Raw genomic sequence first — 19,343 nt, 5'->3', positions numbered from 1 at the left:
GAGGGATGTGACATTTATTAATGGTGAATTTATGTGCATGACCGCTCCGAAAAGCTGCTCCGCTCGGCTCCGCCTCCCCCGGAGACCGTCCGTCAGCTCCTGTAACCGTCAGAGCGCCAAATACCTCGCTTTCACCACCCGTCTGCCCGCCGAGAGAGAGAGAGAGAGAGAGAGAGAGAGAGAGAGAGAGAGAGAGAGAGAGAGAGAGAGACACCTCCGCCATGATGTATGGGAATTAAGGCCATTGATTTAGGTTATTTTTTTGGAGGGGTGACGTCTGGCTTTCAGACATGATGTCATGTGGCAGCCAAGTCTATGGACTTTTAATGTTTGCCTTATTCATGCTCTCCCCAAAAATCAGCAAGCACCCCCAAAAATCAACAGGCCTCCCCAAAACATCAGCATCCTTCATCTCAACCTGTAAAGTAACTTGTAACTACAGTTTTCAGATACGGTAATTGTAGTGTGGTAAATAACGTAACAACATTTGCCACTGAGATGTAATGGAGTAGAAGTATATAACGTATCTAAATACTCAAGTACAGTAAAAGTACCGCAAGATTGTACTTAAGCACAGTACTTGAGTAAACGTATTTCCCACCGCTGGCTACTGATAATGGCTCTAATCTGGTCTCGGTTCTGCCTCTCACAGAATTCCGAGAGGCTGAAATCTCTCCTATTAATTTCCCTGTTGTAATCATGCTGTTATGAGTGAATGGCAACGTCCGTGTGGCTGATTTAATGATTTTTGGGTCAATTGCAATGTTATGAACACAATGGCAACCCAATGGAGCTCACACACCCGACAACAAGAGAGGAAATTACCGACCGGGCGAGAGGAGAGAGATATAAAGATCCTACGTGCATGTCTGCATCCCACACACACATTCAATAATGAACCAGTGTGCACGCCCGCCCGCACGCACGCACGCACGCACGCACTTCAGGACATCAATATTTTAGGACAGTGTGGTTTATGAATGCATTTTTTTAAATGCAAATCTTTTTGACCATGACCCTAAAGGCAAAAACAGGTCTTCAAGCTCACAATGCTTTGTGCCGCAACGTGTTTTGGATCTGTCACTCCACCATGCATTTCAGAGCCTTTGACTAGTGTTGTCGTTTGAGCTGCACGCCGCTCGCCCCTGAGTGTGCAGCCGTCTACCTCCCGCATCGATCAAAAACAACCCTTCTCGCCAGTGGCGTGCACAGACATTTAGAGGGGCAGGTGCTCAAGTTAAAAAAGGGCACCTTGTGCAGCACGTGGAACCGGCTGGTTGCCTTAATCCATTTTGGGCGGGAACCCCTTTTGGTGTTAGCATTATGTTATGCTTTAGCTATTGAAAAATAGCAGATCTACAAGCTCATAGCGCGCCACCGAGTGGCGCGCTATGAGCTTGTAGGTCTGCTATTTTTGAAAAATCAAAAAAAAAGAATCAAAAGGGCACATTGCCAAAAGGGCAGGGGGTGCTCTAGCACCCCCTAGTGTCTATCTGTGCACGCCACTGCTTCTCGCTTTTAAAAGCTGCCGCGTGTCAACAGCGTGAACAACGACCCTGGCTGTACGCACGCCAACGGTCCGCTGTGTGAGCCGTACTGGTCTGTAGGTGAAGGCATGCTGTTGGTTGTTCTGAAGCCGTCCAACAAGAGAGAGAGATTGGATAATGGAATCATGAATTAAATCACAGAGGTGACATCCGTGAGGTAAATGCATACGACAACACACTAAAGTGTCCCCGTTATGCACGTAAAATACATGGAATAACATTGGATATATTTGCCACTTTGCCCTGATGAAGAACAGCTGCCAAGGTCCAAACATGCTGGCAGTCGCCTCTTAAAGGGAAACTTCACCCTTTTTGTAAAAATATATATGTTTAAGACGTTTAGAAGATTTAGAACACTTTCCTGGGTGTCTTTTTGTGTGTAATATGTGGTTTTAGATATTTTAGATGTTAGCAGTGAACCCAGTGTCTCTGATGTCATGGACACTGGGCTCACTTACTTCCTGGACTACATGTTGTCTCAGTAAGACAGCCCTCCCCCTATCCACAAGGAGGAGCAGTGCACCAAAGCATTATGGGAATTCTAGTCCAGGAAGGAAGTGAGCCCACTTTCGATGACATCAGAGACACTAGGCTCACTGCTAAAATCTAAAATATCTAAAACCACATATTACACACATAAAGACCCCCAGGAAAGTGTTCTAAATCTTCTAAACATCATTAACATATATATTTTTGCAAAAAGGGTGAAGTGTCCCTTTAAATAAGGAAAGGCTGCTCCTCTTTTTTCCCCTCCTGAGTTCCCCGGATGGATCGTCTGATGTTGTTTTTTTCAAAACGTTCGATATACGGTACATTATGCGTCAATGAATAGGCCTACATATAAAAGAGGTTATTTCAAACGGCAATCGTTCACGTGCGCACGTATATGCAAGCGAGTGCATGTGATGCAGCTCTCCACTTGCAGTTTAAAAAAACATCCACAACACACCACAGCTCACAAGTACTGTATAGAAATGCGTGTACACGCACATGCACATTTTTTGCTTTGAAGGAATCATATTTTCCTTGTTTTATTCATGGTCAGGCAGTGATGAGGCAGTAAAAGAAGTGCTGCGACTTTAATTGCACGGCCCGTGGGGAGTTGGTCATCACCATGGTTACGTTGGAGAAGTAGAGACGACAGAGAATTTACACCCCCCCCCCCAACACACGCACGCACGCACGCACGCACGCACGCACGCACGCACGCACACAATACCCCCGTCTTCTGCACCACGCAGCACAGCAGGGATAACACTACATAGTTGCACACGCACGCACGCACACACGCACGCACACACACACGCACGCACACAGTGGTGTAGAGTAGCTATAAGTGCATTTACTCATGTACTGTAATTAAGTACAATTTTGAGGTATTTGTACTTTACTGGAGTGTTTCCAAATTCCAATACTTTTACTTCTACTACATCTCGGATCCAAATGTTGTACTTTTACTCCACTACGTTCATTTGAAAACTTTAGTTACTATAGTAATAGTAGTAGTATAGTAGTAGGCTAGTATAGTAAAATGTCGTTACTAGTTACTTTGTAGTTTTTCAGATGGGGAGCGACTGACACGCCTAGTAATTCATTTAAAGTTTTCGCCAGTTAACTATGATTATTTTGGGGGGGGGTCACCAAAATAATAATAATAATAATAGTCCCTGGAATGAATAGGAATGAGAACCGTAGGGTGTATAACTCACCGCTGGGCTCCATGGAGGGCTTAGGGTTAAACAGGGGTATAACTCACCGGTGGGCTCCGTGGTGGACGAGGGGTCCTGGGGGCACAGCTCCGTCCTGGCCTCCCCGTTGGGCCTCTCTCCGCTGGGCTTCTGGGAGGAGAGCCTGGAGGACATGGTGGCCGCCGTCACCACCGCCTTGAAGCTGCGCTTCCTCTTCTGCACGTTGAGCTCCGGGTGGAACAGGATGACGTACACCTTGGGCATGTAGAGCATCCCCAAGGCCACGGACGCACTGAGGTTCATGGAGATGGTCAGGGTGGTGGTCTGGATGTACAGCTGTAAGGAGAGAGAGAGAGGGGAACACATCTGTCACTTTGACCAGTAACACCTTGGGCATGTAGAGCATCCCCAAGGCCACGGGCGCACTGAGGTTCATGGAGATGGTCAGGGTGGTGGTCTGGATGTACAGCTGTAAGGAGAGAGAGAGAGAGGAACACATCTGTCACTTTGACCAGTAACACCTTTGGCATGTAGAGCATGTAGTCTGGATGTAGAGCTATAAGGAGAAAGAGGAACACATCTGTCACTTTGACCAGTAACATTCTATAACCTGTTTTTTTTCCCCAATTGCCTAAGCTGAAATTCTGGGCAATATAATTATGAAGAGTAGCCAAGAGAAGAAAGCTGCTGCAGCAGCTTTCTTCTCTTGGCTAATATTTATAATATTACTATATTACTATAGTGAAGACCCATTGGTGGACACAGAGAAGAGCCAGGTGACAGCTGTCTGTCTGCTGTGGGACATGGAGTAGGGCTGCGTCACCAGGCTTTCAGCTAGCTGTCTTTCTGGCTTTCCACTAGGCAGCTGGGTGGTCTGTTTGCCGACCCGAGCTGCTGGAACAGCGAGATGCCAGCGGGAACCACGGCCAGTCGGCCACGATTCCTCCAGACGCCATAACCTGCGGTGTTTGTGTAAGTAAAGTTTGCTGTGTATGCTATACGTAGCCTGGCTTGGCCAGCTGCCTCATATCGTGGATTCACTCCCCGAAAAGGATTCCTCAGGGAGGAAGCTTCAGTGTATCCACGCTATGAGGCTGACCAAGCCAGGCTAGGCTATACTGTCATACGGTGCTGCATTATGTGTTGCTGCTGCTTCGGACGCTATACATTAGCATAGCTGCAGCTTCTTGGCTAGCTAAACTGATGCACTGTATGCTGGATACATGGTGCCTGGTGGAACAGCACACGTCCTGGCAGCGACGGCTCCAGAAAATTGTGACTGGGGGTGCTATGGGGGGGCTGGCTATTTAGAGGGGGGGCTAATTCATCTTGGTTTACATAGAAGTCAGTCAATTGGGCTTGTTTTGTGGGGGGGGCTTAGGGGAGGGGGAGGGGGGGGGGGGGGGGGGGGGGCTAAGCCCCTACGTCCTGAATGATCTGAGTGCATCAGTTTGATGATATAAATGTAATCACAGAATCACATGGGAATATCTGTGATAGATATGTCACGCGAGCATGCATGTATGGATTATATATGTATTCATTCAACAAACTTGACCTACATGGAAGCTAAATAGCCTACAAGTTGCTTGTTTTATGAATGAAATATTTTTTTAGTGGAATATGCCAGACCACGTCTATACGGTTCTAATCAAGTCTTTTGTCAATTAGGGACATCTTTCGTCTTCTATACCGGCCAGATCCAGAAGATTTCCATCTGCAACGGGACAGTACTGTGGACACTGGACATCGGTGAAGCTTTATGACAGCAGCATGCCTGCCATATGTTTGTTTGTAAATAAAAAGGATTCTTCACATTTTGGTGCATTATTCATTTGAAGCTATGCCTATGATGAGCAAATTAATGTACATTTCTCCACTTGAACAGGTTTGTCTATATAAATATAAATGCATATTATAGGAATATATATAATCACGGCAAAACCTGACATTTCAAAGTATTACAAACTATGTTATGTATATTTATAGTCTATAGGCCTACTGTACATCATAAAACATGTTATGATTGTTGCCAATATTTCCACCATTTGCTTGTGCTGATGTAGGCTAGTTCTGTATTGTACATTGTACAACACATGTTGGTTGTGAACATAAGAAGAAAAGGACATGATGACGATTTCCGTGGAGCAGACAAAATTAATAAGTTATTAGTTTGGTGAAATTAAATGATATACGTATATCAGAGCTAAAAATATTTGAATGCAGTCTATCCGGTGTTATTAAACTATAATCCCCCAATATTAGCCTAAGATTTAGACTCGTAGATGTATTATCGATTCTGACGCTTCATTACAAGCGTCAGAATCAATAAAATACATCTACGAGACTAACGAGAGTTGCCGTGGCCAGGCTTGATGCTGGCCACGGCAGGGTAAGGCTACGGGCTAGTGGGCTACCCCTATGTTTGCTAGAACAAAATAACATATAACAGTTGTGGTAAATTATTTGGGACACTATGGTCCCCAACGTGCAAAATAGACTGTTAAAAACGGGAGAGCACCCGGAGAGAAAGTTGTGACACAGCAAGACGTGGCCTGGAGTGCATTTTTGTGCCATAGTGCCATATTTAGCCAATAAGACGGCAATGTTCACTGCTAAGAGCTAGCTAGTAGCTAGTAGCCAAAAACCTGCATGCGCGCCCCCGTATCATGGAGGAGTGACGTCAGGAGAAGGCTACTTTTTGGCGCCCCTAGCGGACCGGACCGGTTCTACACAATCTAGCTCAAGTCACTGAATCGAGCTTTAAATAATTGGGTGAAATATATTTTTTTGGTGTGCGCTCCAACGTTTTGTAGTTCCTTCCATCGTTTTGTAGGGTTTTTTTCTCGCTCCATTGTTTTGTATTTTCCTTGAGAAGAGAGAAGAGAGAGGATAGAGGTATAGAGTGAGAGCAGGAGTGAATTATTTTTTAAAGGCATAGGAACAGGTCAAATAAGGTAAAAGAAAAAAGTAAAGAATAATAAAGTCCAAAAGATATATAGTACACACATACAGATAGCAAATGCAGTGTCTGGCATGGGGGAAATGTGAAAAGCATTTGATTACACCACTCAAAGCATTTTTATCAGAGTCGTCCACCAAGTCCAATTGGACCGTTATGGACCTCTATGCCAGACAGCCAAACCTTCTGAATGCAAATCTATCTCCTCCTACAGCAGAACTGTAGATAGAGTAGATGGAGGACGATTATGTCCAGAGTACGAGATATTGCCGCTGTCGCTCCAGGACAAGAACCTGTTATCCAATGTAGTCATAATACCTATTATTTTGTCACAAGATCGTCTTGGTAATACTGTTCGGTGGACCCATTGGAATCACCTTCAACCCCGGACCCTATTTTGAGAAGCAGTGGGTGTGATGAGAGCTAAGCGATGTGACAGAGACAGTAAAGGTGACACTGCTTCATATCATCACAGACAGACAGTCTCCTGCTAGGCTAGACGGCATAAGACCATCAATCTTCTAGTGGAAAGGCTCAGACGAGAGACGGGGACAGAGAGAGAGAGAGAGAGAGAGAGAGAGAAGGGGACAGGAAAGCGTTTGAGGACATTTTTTGACAAGGCCCTTTTGGAATGACACTGTCGATTAGCTCACATAAACCCTCACTCTCTGACTGACTGGACTCATGTAGCCTGCAGCGCTGGAACAACAATATTACTCAGAGGTTTCTACTGATGTTGAAGTAGCTGTTAAACATTCTCAAGTATAAGGATTCAAAATGTTACTTGAGTAAAAGTACAAAGGTATTGGCATCAGTGTATACTTAAAGTAAAAAAAGAAAGAGAGAAAAATATGCTGAAATGCTTTAAAAAAAAAAAAAAAAAAAAAGCTTTTAGAATGGCTATTTTTTGAATAATCAAAGTCTTAAATAGGGCTTAATTGGTTATCAATGTATATGTTTTACAATAATAATCTAAACCTGCAGGATTATTTATGTTACATCTGACATGAACTCCCACTTTCCCTGCCAACTACAGACAGGATATCCACACGTACTACATTCAAACTACTTGACTATTGTAACTCTCCCCTTACTAGGCATGCCACGGTATGAGATTTTACAGTACGGTACGGTGCCGGTATTGAAAACCTATACCTCGGTATTCCACGGTATTTATATTAAAAAAAATAAAATAAAATAAAAAGATTGCCCCCCCCCCCCCCCCCCCCCCCACCTATGTCTAGTGACTACCCCCACCTCCTTATAAGCCCTTTTTTGTTCCCCAACCTGTAGGCCTACATATCTTATTTTTTTATTTTTACCTTTTATGATAATTTGAATTTTGTTATTTGTCATGTGACTTGTCATGATTATGAATTGGTTACCCAGGACCGAATGGAAACAAGACTGCAAGGACTTTTTTCAGTGATCCCTTTGGACATGTGTTTGACTGTACCCTATAGTGATTACATTTCTGCCAATAAAGTATTCAATCAATGAATCAATAGCTATTCCCCACTGTATTTCACTGTACTATGGCTCCCCCTAATGGCTGTTTTGTACCCTGCACGCTGGAGCAATCTGCTCCAGGTAGTGCAATCTGCGCATGGTCACAACTGCGTGTCTCTGTGTTGACAGTTCACACTTTTAGTTTAGTACATGTGGAAATATGGAATATACAATTGGATCTGGGTGTCTTTCAGCAACACTAACTCAAAGGTAGGAAGCAACTTTTCAATCTACTGCAGCTGTGTGGTGAAAATAAATGTTTTGCCTTAGTCTGGGAGTGGAGTTGCACTGCATGCGCGCAGCATGCGCCGCCCACCAACGCTGTATTAAAATACCGTAAGCTCGGAAATCTCACGGTATCAACACCGTGGCTGTTCCTGTCGCGGTATTACCGAAATTTGGTAAACCGCGGCATGCCTACTCCTTACTGGCCTACCGGCATGTGAACTTAAGCCTCTCCAATTGATCCAGAATGCCGCAGCTCGCTTGGTCTTCAACCAGCCAACGTTCTCACATGTCTCACATGAGTACAAAACTCTGATGCTGGCCTTCAAAGCAACCAAAGGTATGACAACCCCATATCTTCAAAGCCTGATCCAACCCTACAACACCTACACACTAATGCCATCCGGTAGAAGGTATAGAACTCCACGGTACGTGTATAATAGATTTAAACACTCTTTTGTCCCCCTGTCAATCAAAATGCTCAATCAGAGATTGCCGAATGCACTTTACTGACTCAGAGATTCAGGGATTGCCAAAAGCACTTTATTGACTAGTTGCACTTTATCAAGGGAATGTGTGCAATATCTCTGTTTTTGTGTATGTTGGGTGTTTCATGGTGTTTTTCCTTTTCGTATGTGAACGTGTCTGTTATTTGTATGCAGCTGTGACTCTGTCTCCAAGACAAATTTCTCCCAAGGGAGACAAATAAAGACAACCTTGAACCTTGAACCTTGTTCTTAGTTACTGTAATTCACTCTGGATTAAGAGCGTCTGATGAATACCTACATTGTAATTGTAATTTGTAAACTACAGACAGGATATCCACCAGGCTTATGGACACAACTACATTCACAGACCATAATAATAACGGATAATAATAACTGGCTCCAAAACTGTGGAATGCACTTCCCGTTGCAGTCAGAACTGCAGCATCACTCCCAATCTTCCGCCGTAGTCTGAAAACCCACCTTTTCAGACTCCATCATGGCCCGTAGGACTTGCCCTACCCCCTTAGATAGCATTTTTGTAGACTTAGATAGCATTTGATACAGACTTATAGCATGTTATGTAGATAGCACTTTAATTGCATTGTACGTAGTCATAGCATGTCATAGTACATAATGTATAGCATAGTATAGTATATATGTATAGTTTCATTATATAGATATTACACTGTTACGTTCTTAGCCTACGCATGTTTCATGATAAATGCTTTTTGTGATGTATTCCCATGCCTTTTTGTTCTTTCTTAATGTAAATCGCTCTGGAATAAGAGCGTCTGCTAAAGGCCTACATTTTAAATTGTAATTGTAAATTGTAACGGAGTGCTTTTCTAAGTGCTCAAAGTGCTTTACGGTTCATTCATTCACACATTGGGAGTTGAAGTGGCGAACAGTCCATGCCAGTGTCCTCACTTCCCACATAACAAGTTTTGGCGAGCTCACACCGACCGACTCACTGGAGGCGATGTAGGGTTCAGTGTCTTTCCCAAGGACACTTCGACATGCGGACAGGAGGAGGAGCCGGGATTCGAACCACCGACCCACGGATCATTGGACGACCTGCTCTACCTCCTGAGCCACAGCCGCCCCGCCCCGTTGGTATCCATGATGTAACACACACACACACACACACACACACACACACACACACACACACACACACACACACACACACACACACACACACACACACACACACACACACACACACACACACACACACACTTTTGATGTTGAAGACATTTGGCATTGACCACTGAGGGCTCCAGAGAATGAAGTGAGGTTTTGGCTGCATGGATAAACACAGATAGTGTGACTGTGGGCTAGGAGCATTATTTATTATTAATATATTAGCTCTTCTCTCATCCCTGTCTCCACAACACAGAGCTAGAATTGGACCAAATGCATCAATACTTTGATTCTCTTTTTAAATCAGATCTGCTCTCTGAGTGCTTCAATGTGTTCCCATTCTCTGTGCTGCGATTCCTTAAAAACACAGCTTAAAGGGCTATTAAAGCCGTGGATGAACAGTGAGGCCTGGCACGTGACACCGCCTTCAGATCAGGTGACAAGCAGGCCTATACTGCTACTGAACGAGGCTATAAAGCAGGCCAAGCAGAGCCACAAGCTCAAGGTTGAGGATCACTTCAACACCAACGATCCTCGACGCATGTGGCAGGGCATCATCCCCCCCCCAACCGACCCCTCTCTCCCCGCTTTGACAAGAGACAACCGGGAGACGCCCGCCAGGGCTCTCCAACCTGCTGATCTCAATCAATCAATCAATCAATCAATCAATCAATCAATCAATCAATCAACCTTTATTTATATAGCACATTTACACAACCGAAATTGACCAAAGTGCAATATAAAGTATAAAAACATAGTATAAGAACATGATGAAAGAATTACATCGAGAAAGTACTAGAATAGCACAAGAATACATAACCGTTAGAATCAAGAACAGATACGTGTCTATCTATATCAGACAACATTAAAGTCGAGAGAGAAAAGGTGGGTTTTGAGAAGGGATTTAAAAGTCTCTATGGATTGGGCAGTTCTAATGTGGGGGGGAAGGTTGTTCCATAACTCTGGGGCCGCAACAGCAAAAGCACGGTCACCTCTTGTTTTCCGGGTAAGATCTGTTGGCATGGTCAGCAGTGACTGGTCAGCAGACCTCAGAGCTCTAGGTGGGTTGTGGTGATGTATAAGTTCAGCCATATATGGGGGAGCCAGGCCATTAAGGGATTTAAAAGTAAATAAAAGGATCTTGAAATCGATCCTTTGTTTAATCGGGAGCCAATGGAGGGAGGTGAGGACTGGTGGGATGTGGTCAAATGTGTTGGTAGCGGTGAGAAGGCGTGCAGCAGCGCTTTGAACTAATTGCAGGCATCTGAGTGCGGATTGGTCGATTCCATAATATAGGGTGTTACAGTAGTCCAGTCGTTATGAAATGAAGGAGTGGATAACGAATTGTTTATGGGGGAGATAGGGTTTGACTTTGGCGAGTAGGCGGAGATGGTAGAAGCTGGTTTGAACAACGGAGCTAATCTGTTTGTCAAACTTGAAATTGCAGTCAAATATGATCTCCGACCCCTCACTCTCTCCACCACAGATGTGCACGCCGCGCTGAACAGGACCAATCCACACAAGGCAGCTGGGCCTGATGGCGTCCCTGGCCGGGTGCTCATGAACTGTGCTGAGCAGCTGACGGAGGTGCTCACGGACATTTTCAACCTGTCCCTACTCCTAGCCCAAGCTATTGTCCCCGCGTGTTTCAAGTCCACCTCTATCGTGCCTGTGCCATAACACTCCTCTGCGAAGTGCTTCAACGACTCTCGCTCTCACTTCCACCATCATGAAGTGTTTTAAGAGGCTGGTCCTGGCTCACCTCAAAGCTGGCCTCTCTCCATCCCTCGACAAGCATCAATTTGCCTATCAAGAGACCAGGGGTACGAACGACGCCATCTCCTCCGCCCTACACTCTGCCCTCACTCACCTGGACAAGAGCAACACTCACGTACGGATGCTGTTTATTGACTTCAGTTCGGCATTCAACACCTTCATCCCCTTCCAAACTCATCTCCAAGCTTGGTGACCTTGTGGCAACAAACGAGTACCACAGACGAAAAACAGTCTAAGTCCACATTTCATTCTGACCCCTCCACGAAAAGGCCTCGTTGTCCTGAACCCTCATCTATCATTTATACATTATGGATCAATAGTGTGGACTTAGACTGTTATTCGTCTGTGGCATTCATAACGACCTGGACATTACTTCCTCCATCTGCAACTGGATCCTCGACTTCCTCACCAACAGGCCCCAGTCTGTTAGGATAGGCAACCTCACCTCCTCCACCCTAACCCTGAGCACTGGTGTCCCACAAGGCTGTGTGCTGAGCCCCCTTCTCTACTCCCTCTTCACCTATGACCCTATGCATGAATGAATGAATTTTATTTGTATAGCACCTTTCCAAACATATAGTTACAAAGTGCTTTACAAAACAGGAATCATAAAAACATCAAAACAACAAAACATCAAAACATCAGAAACAATGAAATATGAAGAAAATAACAGGTCAATAAAACAATTAAAAACAATATTAGGAAAAACACTTGGCATATAAATGTGTTTTTAAAAGCGTTTTAAAAGAAGACACTGATTCTGCTAACCTAAGAGCCAGTGGCAGGGAGTTCCAGAGCAAAGGTGCCCGAGCCGCAAAGGCCCGGTCACCCCGAGTGACCAGACGTGTTGCAGGAGGAACTAGGAGGGCCCTATCCAAAGGCCCGGTCACCCCGAGTGACCAGACGTGTTGCAAGAGGAACTAGGAGGGCCCTATCCGAAGATCTGAGGCAGCGCACAGGGTTATGGGGTCGCAGCAAGTCTGTTATATAAATGGGAGCTAGACCATGTAGAGCTTTAAAAGTAATCAATAAAATCTTAAAATCAATTCTGTAGCTCACAGGGAGCCAGTGAAGAGTAGCTAAAATAGGTGTGATATGCTCACGTTTTCTTGTGTTGGTGAGAAGGCGAGCCGCAGAGTTCTGCACCATCTGGAGGCGAGATATATATTCTTTGCTCATACCAGAGTATATTGAAATATGCATTTCAATATACTATATACTTTCAATATGCATGGCACCAACACCATCATTACGTTTGCAGACGACACAATGGTGGTGGGCCTCATCAAGGACGACGATAAGTCGGCCTACAGGGAGGAGATCCAGCACCTGGCGTCGTCGTGCGCCGACAACAACTTGGCGTTGAACACCAAGAAGACTAAGGAGCTCATCGTGGACTTCAGGAGGACTAGGGCTGTCACTCATGCTCCCATTCACATCAATGGAGTGGAGGTCGAACGGGTCTCCAGCTTTAAATTCCTGGGTGTCCATATCTCTGAGGACCTCTCCTGGACCCTCAACACCTCGTCTCTCATCAAGAAGGCCCATCACCGTCTCTTCTTTTTGAGGAGACTGATCGGGAAAGCCCATCTATCTCCTCAGATACTGGGGAACTTCTACCATTGAGAGCATCCTCGCATACTGTATCACGGTCTGGTATGGAAACTGTCCATCCTCTGACCGGAAGGCACTGCAGAGGGTGGTGAAAACTACCCAACGCATCACTGGAACATCTATCCCTGTCATTAAGACCATCTACGACAGTCTGTGCCTGAGGAAGGCTCATAACATCATCAAAGACCCAAAGACCCTCTCACCCCAACCACGGTCGGTTTGCCCTACTCCCCTCTGGGAGACGTTATAGGACCCTTGGTTCCAAGTCCCGCAGACTCAGAACAGCTTATTCCCCTCCACTGTCATCTACCTGAACTCTTCATCCACTCCTCTCCCCCCTCAGTGACAGCCTTTTCTAGCGACAGGGAACAATAGAGTACTTTTAGAGTAAAAGTACTCTGAGTTGAGTAATCAGAGTACAAATACTTTATACCGGACCGGGTGAGTATGTAGGACAGGACCCCTTAGGTTCGGCCAACAGGTAGATACTCCGGTAAAGTATTTATACTTTGATTCGATTTCCCAATAGCATGTGTGAGCTCCCCGCTAACAGCAGCGAAGGAGTTAAATGAATAAAGTCTCTTTCTAAACAAAACAGTGTCTGTCTTCTTTCACAGATAAGTGGCGGGGGGTTCTAGGTGATTTAAAGTCCTTCAGGGGGTTACACAAACAAAGGTCCCTGTCTTCATTCACAGGCTTAAGGTGGAACGGAACTTAAAACATCCTTTCTTCGGTTAACATCAACTGAGAGGAGCGCGGTGCTCACAAGGTGAGTTTCTTCATTCACAGTCTTTCATCCTTAGCTTCTCAACCATCAGGGAGGGCCTCTTCTTTAAACCAAATGTGACATCAAGGGAACCAGCCAATGTCACAGCCAAGTTCAAGTGTTCTTTGTATAGGGTGCGGCTGACGCGCCGCGGCTGTCGCTGATTACTAATGCGGGCGGCGGCCGCATTAGGCACAGCTGGCGCATGACCGTATATGGGTAATAGACCGCCTCTATGGCGAGTCCGTGGGCGGGCCTAGCTGTCTTCCGCGTGGGCGACGCAGGTGTTTGGCTGGTTACCATGGGAACGTACTTATCAGTCTGGTGGTACCGTGGCGAGACTCCACAGTATGTATGTATGTCTACTGCTCTTACTGCATTTACTTACTGACCTGCACTTACAGTTGGAGGCCATCGATATTGTCCTTTTCTTTTTGCTGAGGTTTGCATGATCTGCGCAAAAGGACAGTTAACCCATTTTGGGCGGGAACCCCTTTTGGTGTTTTAAACATTATGTTATAATTTAGCTATTGAAAAATAGCAGATCTACAAGCTCATAGCGCGCCACCGAGTGGCGCGCTACGAGCTTGTAGGTCTGCTATTTTTGAAAAATCGTGAAAATATTTATTTCAGAAAACTGGAGGATTTAGAAGGATTTTTTAAAATGTTGAGGTCAGGCCTAAATGGGTCAAATGATAAGGGACAATATCGGTGGCACCCAACTGTAACAACCTAAAACATGAACCTTGGTTGAAAAAAAACCCCCACAGTTCTTTAACCAGTCTGTCTGCCACTGGGAGTTTAAAGTTAAATATGAGATGAGATTCAATTTATTGTCAATGTACAGTACAAGTACAGTACAGTACAGCAAAAGGTATTTTCGCATCTCAACCAGAGTGCAAACATGTCAGTAAAAAGTGATACGTTAATAGAGAAGAGAAAGTGAAAGATGAGTGTTATCTTTTTTCATTTGAAGGCTTTCTGTCATTTTAGCGATTTTAGCTATTTTTGGCAGGGGGGCGGGGACATTCAATCAAGGGGCTAAATATGTATATATACTTTTTTTTTTACAAAGTTGTATGGCGATTTATTTATTTTTATTATTTACTATAGTCCTACTTGACCCCAGGAAATTACTTCTGGCCACAAAAGATCACAGGATCTATTGAATGTGACAAATAGCTATAATCGCTAAAACGAATGAAAGCAGCAAATGAAATAAATGAATAATATTATCTTTTACTTTCTCTATTAACAACCTAAAACATGAACATTGGTTGAAAAAAAAAGAAAGCTGTAAAGTTTATCAGAGGACACGGTTACACCAGTGGACTCACATCCCCACCATACAACACAGGGGAACTCTCGCGGGATCGGGGGTCGGGGACAGACATGGGGAGGGGGGGGCATAATCATCCCGATTTGCATAATTGCTTTTTCCTGCTAAATTGCACCAAAACCTGGCATTTAACCGGATAAGACCTGGAACGCATCTGTGTGACTTTGGCGTTAAGCCACATTAACCAATATGTGATACTTTGATACTAGGGGCTCTATTTTCGTCCATGCTAAACCCCTTATCCCTAAACTTATTTGGCTTTTTTACTATTTTGAAAAACATTTTTGAATAGTTAAAATAGCCAATCTACAAGCTCATGTTTTTCAAAATAGTAAAAAGCTTGTAGATCTGAAAAGTCGTGTGAACATGCGTGCGAATCTTTGAATATATATTCTTTCACAGGTAACATTTTTAACTCAAATATTTGTTTCTAGAGGGGTCCCTGGAACAAAATATTTTCACCTCGGGCTCCGTGGTCATAATACCGATAATTCTGGGGGGCCTTCACGTGAAAACGTTTGAGCACCACTGAGTTTTTCAGAAAACTGTCTTAGAAGACATTAGTAGAATCTCATCTCCGGTCTCAATGTGTTAATTCCCTCCACGCTGAGAGAGTCATTGAGATGCTAGTCATCTTGTCTGTGTCGCCTGGTTCCTCGGCGCTCGTTCAAAAGGCCACTATCATCATCAACCTCCCCACGAACGTTCAAAATGCCACTATCACCATCGACCTCTATACGGTGGCGAGTGATTGCTTCCCATTGTCCCTCACTTTGCATCACCTCACTCCCCATCGCATTATATACCGGACGGAAGTACAAGTCCTGAGTGTATTTAAAAGTACAAATGCTGATTTTCCGGGGGCCTGTTTTTTGTTTTTCTTTTGCCCTTGAATAAGACAAAAGGTCTTGGCTGCCACATGCCACAGACTTCCTAGAACTTTACTCAATAGTAGGAGTAAAATGTATTTGTCTTGGAAATGTACTTGAGTAAGAGTAATAATTAAGTATACAAACAATCTAATACTCAAGTAAAGTACAGAACCTCAGAGTCTGTATACTTAAGTACAGTATAGGGCTGTCACGATTCGCCTAATCCACGATTCGTCACGATTTGATTCGATACGATTCAATCAATATTTTTAAAAACCTCCTATTTTCAGCACAGAGCGCTATATGATTATTAATTTAGGCTAATGTTTTGATTTGTAAAGACAAACACTTGTTTCTCTGCAATAAGTCACTTTTATTTGACACATGAGAATGAGAATAACCAACAATATAAACTTTGGGTTTCATGCACCATTTTCAGATGTTTCTTTAACATGATGATATGACAACATAATTGTTAAAAGCTCTACAGAAACAGCACTTGTAAAAGTAATTAATGATCTTAGGGTGTCTGCTGACAAGAAACATGTATCCGTTCTCTTACTTCTAGATCTAACGGCTGCATTTGACACGTTTGATCATTCAATTTTAATACAGCGTCTGGAGCACTGGATAGGCCTGTCTGGTACGTCCTTGTCCTGGTTTTCCTCCTACCTATCAAACAGAAGTTATTTTGTCAATCTAGCTGAGTTTGACTCAGACAAACACGACAGCGGTTCTGGTATTCCACACGGCTCGATTCTTGGTCCTGTTATTCTCCCTGTACATACTGCCATTGGGAGAACTCATTACCAATCACGGAGTCAATTTTCATTTCTATGCTGATGATACCCATTACCCAACTATCTTTCTGTAACTCCAGATGATCCCTGTGCTTTAGACCCGCTGTTGACCTGTCTGTCTAGCATCAAATGCTGGATGAGTGAGAACTTTCTCAAGCTAAATGAGGATAAGACAGAAGTTCTCATAATCGGTTCTAGTGAGCAGAAATAATCAATAATAAGCAGACTTGGCAACCTGACTGTAGAAAGTAACAGTACAGTAAGGAACTTGGGGGTCATTATTGATTCTGAATTGAATTTTAATTCACACATTAATCATGTTACCAAGATTGCCTTTTTTCAAATTAGAAATATTGCACAAATCAGAGCCTATTTGTCATTGGACGATGCAAAAACGCTAATCCACGCCTTTGTTTTTTCTCGGTTTGATTACTGCAATGCACTTTTTTCTGGACTGCCTAAGAAAACAACTGACAGATTACAACTTGTCCAAAATGCAGCAGCCAGAGTTTTAACTAGAACTAAGATGAGAGAACATATTACTCCAGTTTTGGCTTCACTGCACTGGCTTCTGGTTGTTTTTAGGATTGATTTTAAAATTATTGTACTTGTTTATAAAGCTCTCAATGGTCTCGCATCTTCCTACCTACATGACTGCCTGCCTAAATATGTCCCAAACCGCCCGGTCTTCCACTGCTGGCCTGCTCGCTTTGCCTAAAAAAATGGCAACTAAAAAATACGGGGAAGCAGCTTTTTGCTTCTACGGGCCGACTAGAGACATTTTTAAAGCACAGCTCAAGACCCACTTCTACACCCTTGCTTTTAATTGATCTTTTAATGTTGTGTTATTCATGTACTCACATTACTGCTCTTGTTTTTTAATCTTTATGCCTTGCTTTTCTTTTCTTTTTTTCTCCATTGCTCTGTAAAGCACTTTGAGCTGCATTTCATGTCATGAAAGGTGCTATACAAATAAAGTTTTATTATTATTATTATTATTTAGCTTTTAACCACTTTTAACCATTATTTTAAACTTTCGCTGTTGAAGAATAGCACATCTACATTATTTTAAACTTGAGCTATTTTAGAAAAAAAGCATGAAAAACGTGTGCAAATCTTTGAATATATATTCTTACACAGCAAACATTTTGAACTCATATCTTTGCTTCTGTGGGGTTCCCTGGAAAAAAGAATAATGATATAATGATTTTTTTTTAGAACACTTTGATGAAGGCTGGGTAATTATCAGGATGGAATGTGAAACATCAGATCACGTCTCAATCACAACTAAGAAACGGGAGGTTTGATGTGGGCCTATAATTGTTTTAAAAGTGTCTACATTTTTTTTTTCAAGAGTGGCTTGATGATGACTGAGCTTTTCCAGGGTCTGTGGGATGCCAATCTGGGAAGCAAAAAAAAGAAAAAAACTAAAAAATCCCATTATGTGCGTGTGAGCGTGTGTGTGAGCGTGTGCACGTGCATGAGACGGGCATGGTCAGAATCAACAGCCAGATGTTGGACAGACTTTCTCTTTTAATATTTTTTATCCCACGATTTTGCAACCCATTTTTTTCACCCAGTGTCAATTATCCAATCATTCGAATGTAATCCTGGGCGCTACACTTTCTCTGCCAACCTGGGTGTCAGCGGACTGACTTCATGCTTCCTGCTATGCATGAGGAGTCCAAGCTACTTCTTTTCACCTGGCGGGGGAATTTCCCCGGCCGGACGTAGCGGGTGGAAGGAACACGTTATTCCGATTTCATGGCCGCCAGTTCCCACCTGATGTTGTGTGGGAGTCCAGACTGCTCCAGACCGTACTGAATAACTGCTAGCTTACATAAGGTCTTCAGGCTAGGACTGAAGTCTCAGACATACAGGGCATCACCTGTTTTTTTTCTTCCAAAGAGGAAGAAAATGTTGTCAGACTGGACTGAATTATTGCCTAAATATGGAGACATCATGAATAATTTACGTCAAAGTATGATCACATGATGTGGTTGATTGAATGAATATGATTATGATTTCTTTCTTCCTTTCTTTCTTTCTTTCTTTCTTTCTTTCTTTCTTTCTTTCTTTCTTTCTTTCTTTCTTTCTTTCTTCAGTACGGTTAGGAGCAGTCAGAACTAGTTCTAGTTGAATAACTGCTAGCCTTAGTGTGTTCAGAAGTGTTGTCAACTAAAGTTCATAATTATGCCAGTGGAATAGTAGCTGGTTTGTTGCTGGACATAGGTTAGCTAGTCCTGCTAAGCGGTGACATTCCAAATCCTACATGGGTTGTGCTTATAACCACAATCCGCTTCTGTGGCCAACGTGGAAGTGTATCTCGCCTCCAACAACTGTGGACTAGATCTAAATATATAATATGGACTAGACCGTGACGGAGGCCCGCCGTCTCAAGCAATGTTCAACATGGCAACTCGCTTGCTTTAGCTCGCTCGGTGGTGTCTCACATGTCTCAAGTTCGCTTAAACCGTCTCAGGGCCGTTCGAGTTGCGAACCGATAAACCTATTTAAACCTACTTAACATCCGGCGCCTCCAGTCATCCGCCAAGACTACTGCCCTCCAAGTCTGTGAACTCCAGTATGCTGATGACTGCATGCTGATTGCTCA

At 43.7% G+C, this 19,343-nt stretch overlaps 1 pseudogene across 1 annotated transcript in view; it reads right to left on the bottom strand.

Moving 5' to 3' along the window:
• Positions 1–19,343, bottom strand: part of LOC306934245 (metabotropic glutamate receptor 7-like) — a 285,618-nt pseudogene that overhangs the window by 5,610 nt on the left and 260,665 nt on the right. The window contains exon 14 of the transcript in view: positions 3,304–3,571. The product of the transcript in view is annotated as a metabotropic glutamate receptor 7-like (transcript). The remainder of the gene's footprint in view (positions 1–3,303; positions 3,572–19,343) is intronic.

The sequence above is a fragment of the Electrona antarctica genome, assembly GCF_951216825.1.
Source record: "Electrona antarctica genome assembly, chromosome: 2".
Taxonomy (NCBI): Eukaryota; Metazoa; Chordata; class Actinopteri; order Myctophiformes; family Myctophidae; genus Electrona; species Electrona antarctica.
The sequence above is the reverse complement of the archived record's forward strand: the minus strand, read 5'-3'. Positions and strand labels throughout refer to the sequence as shown.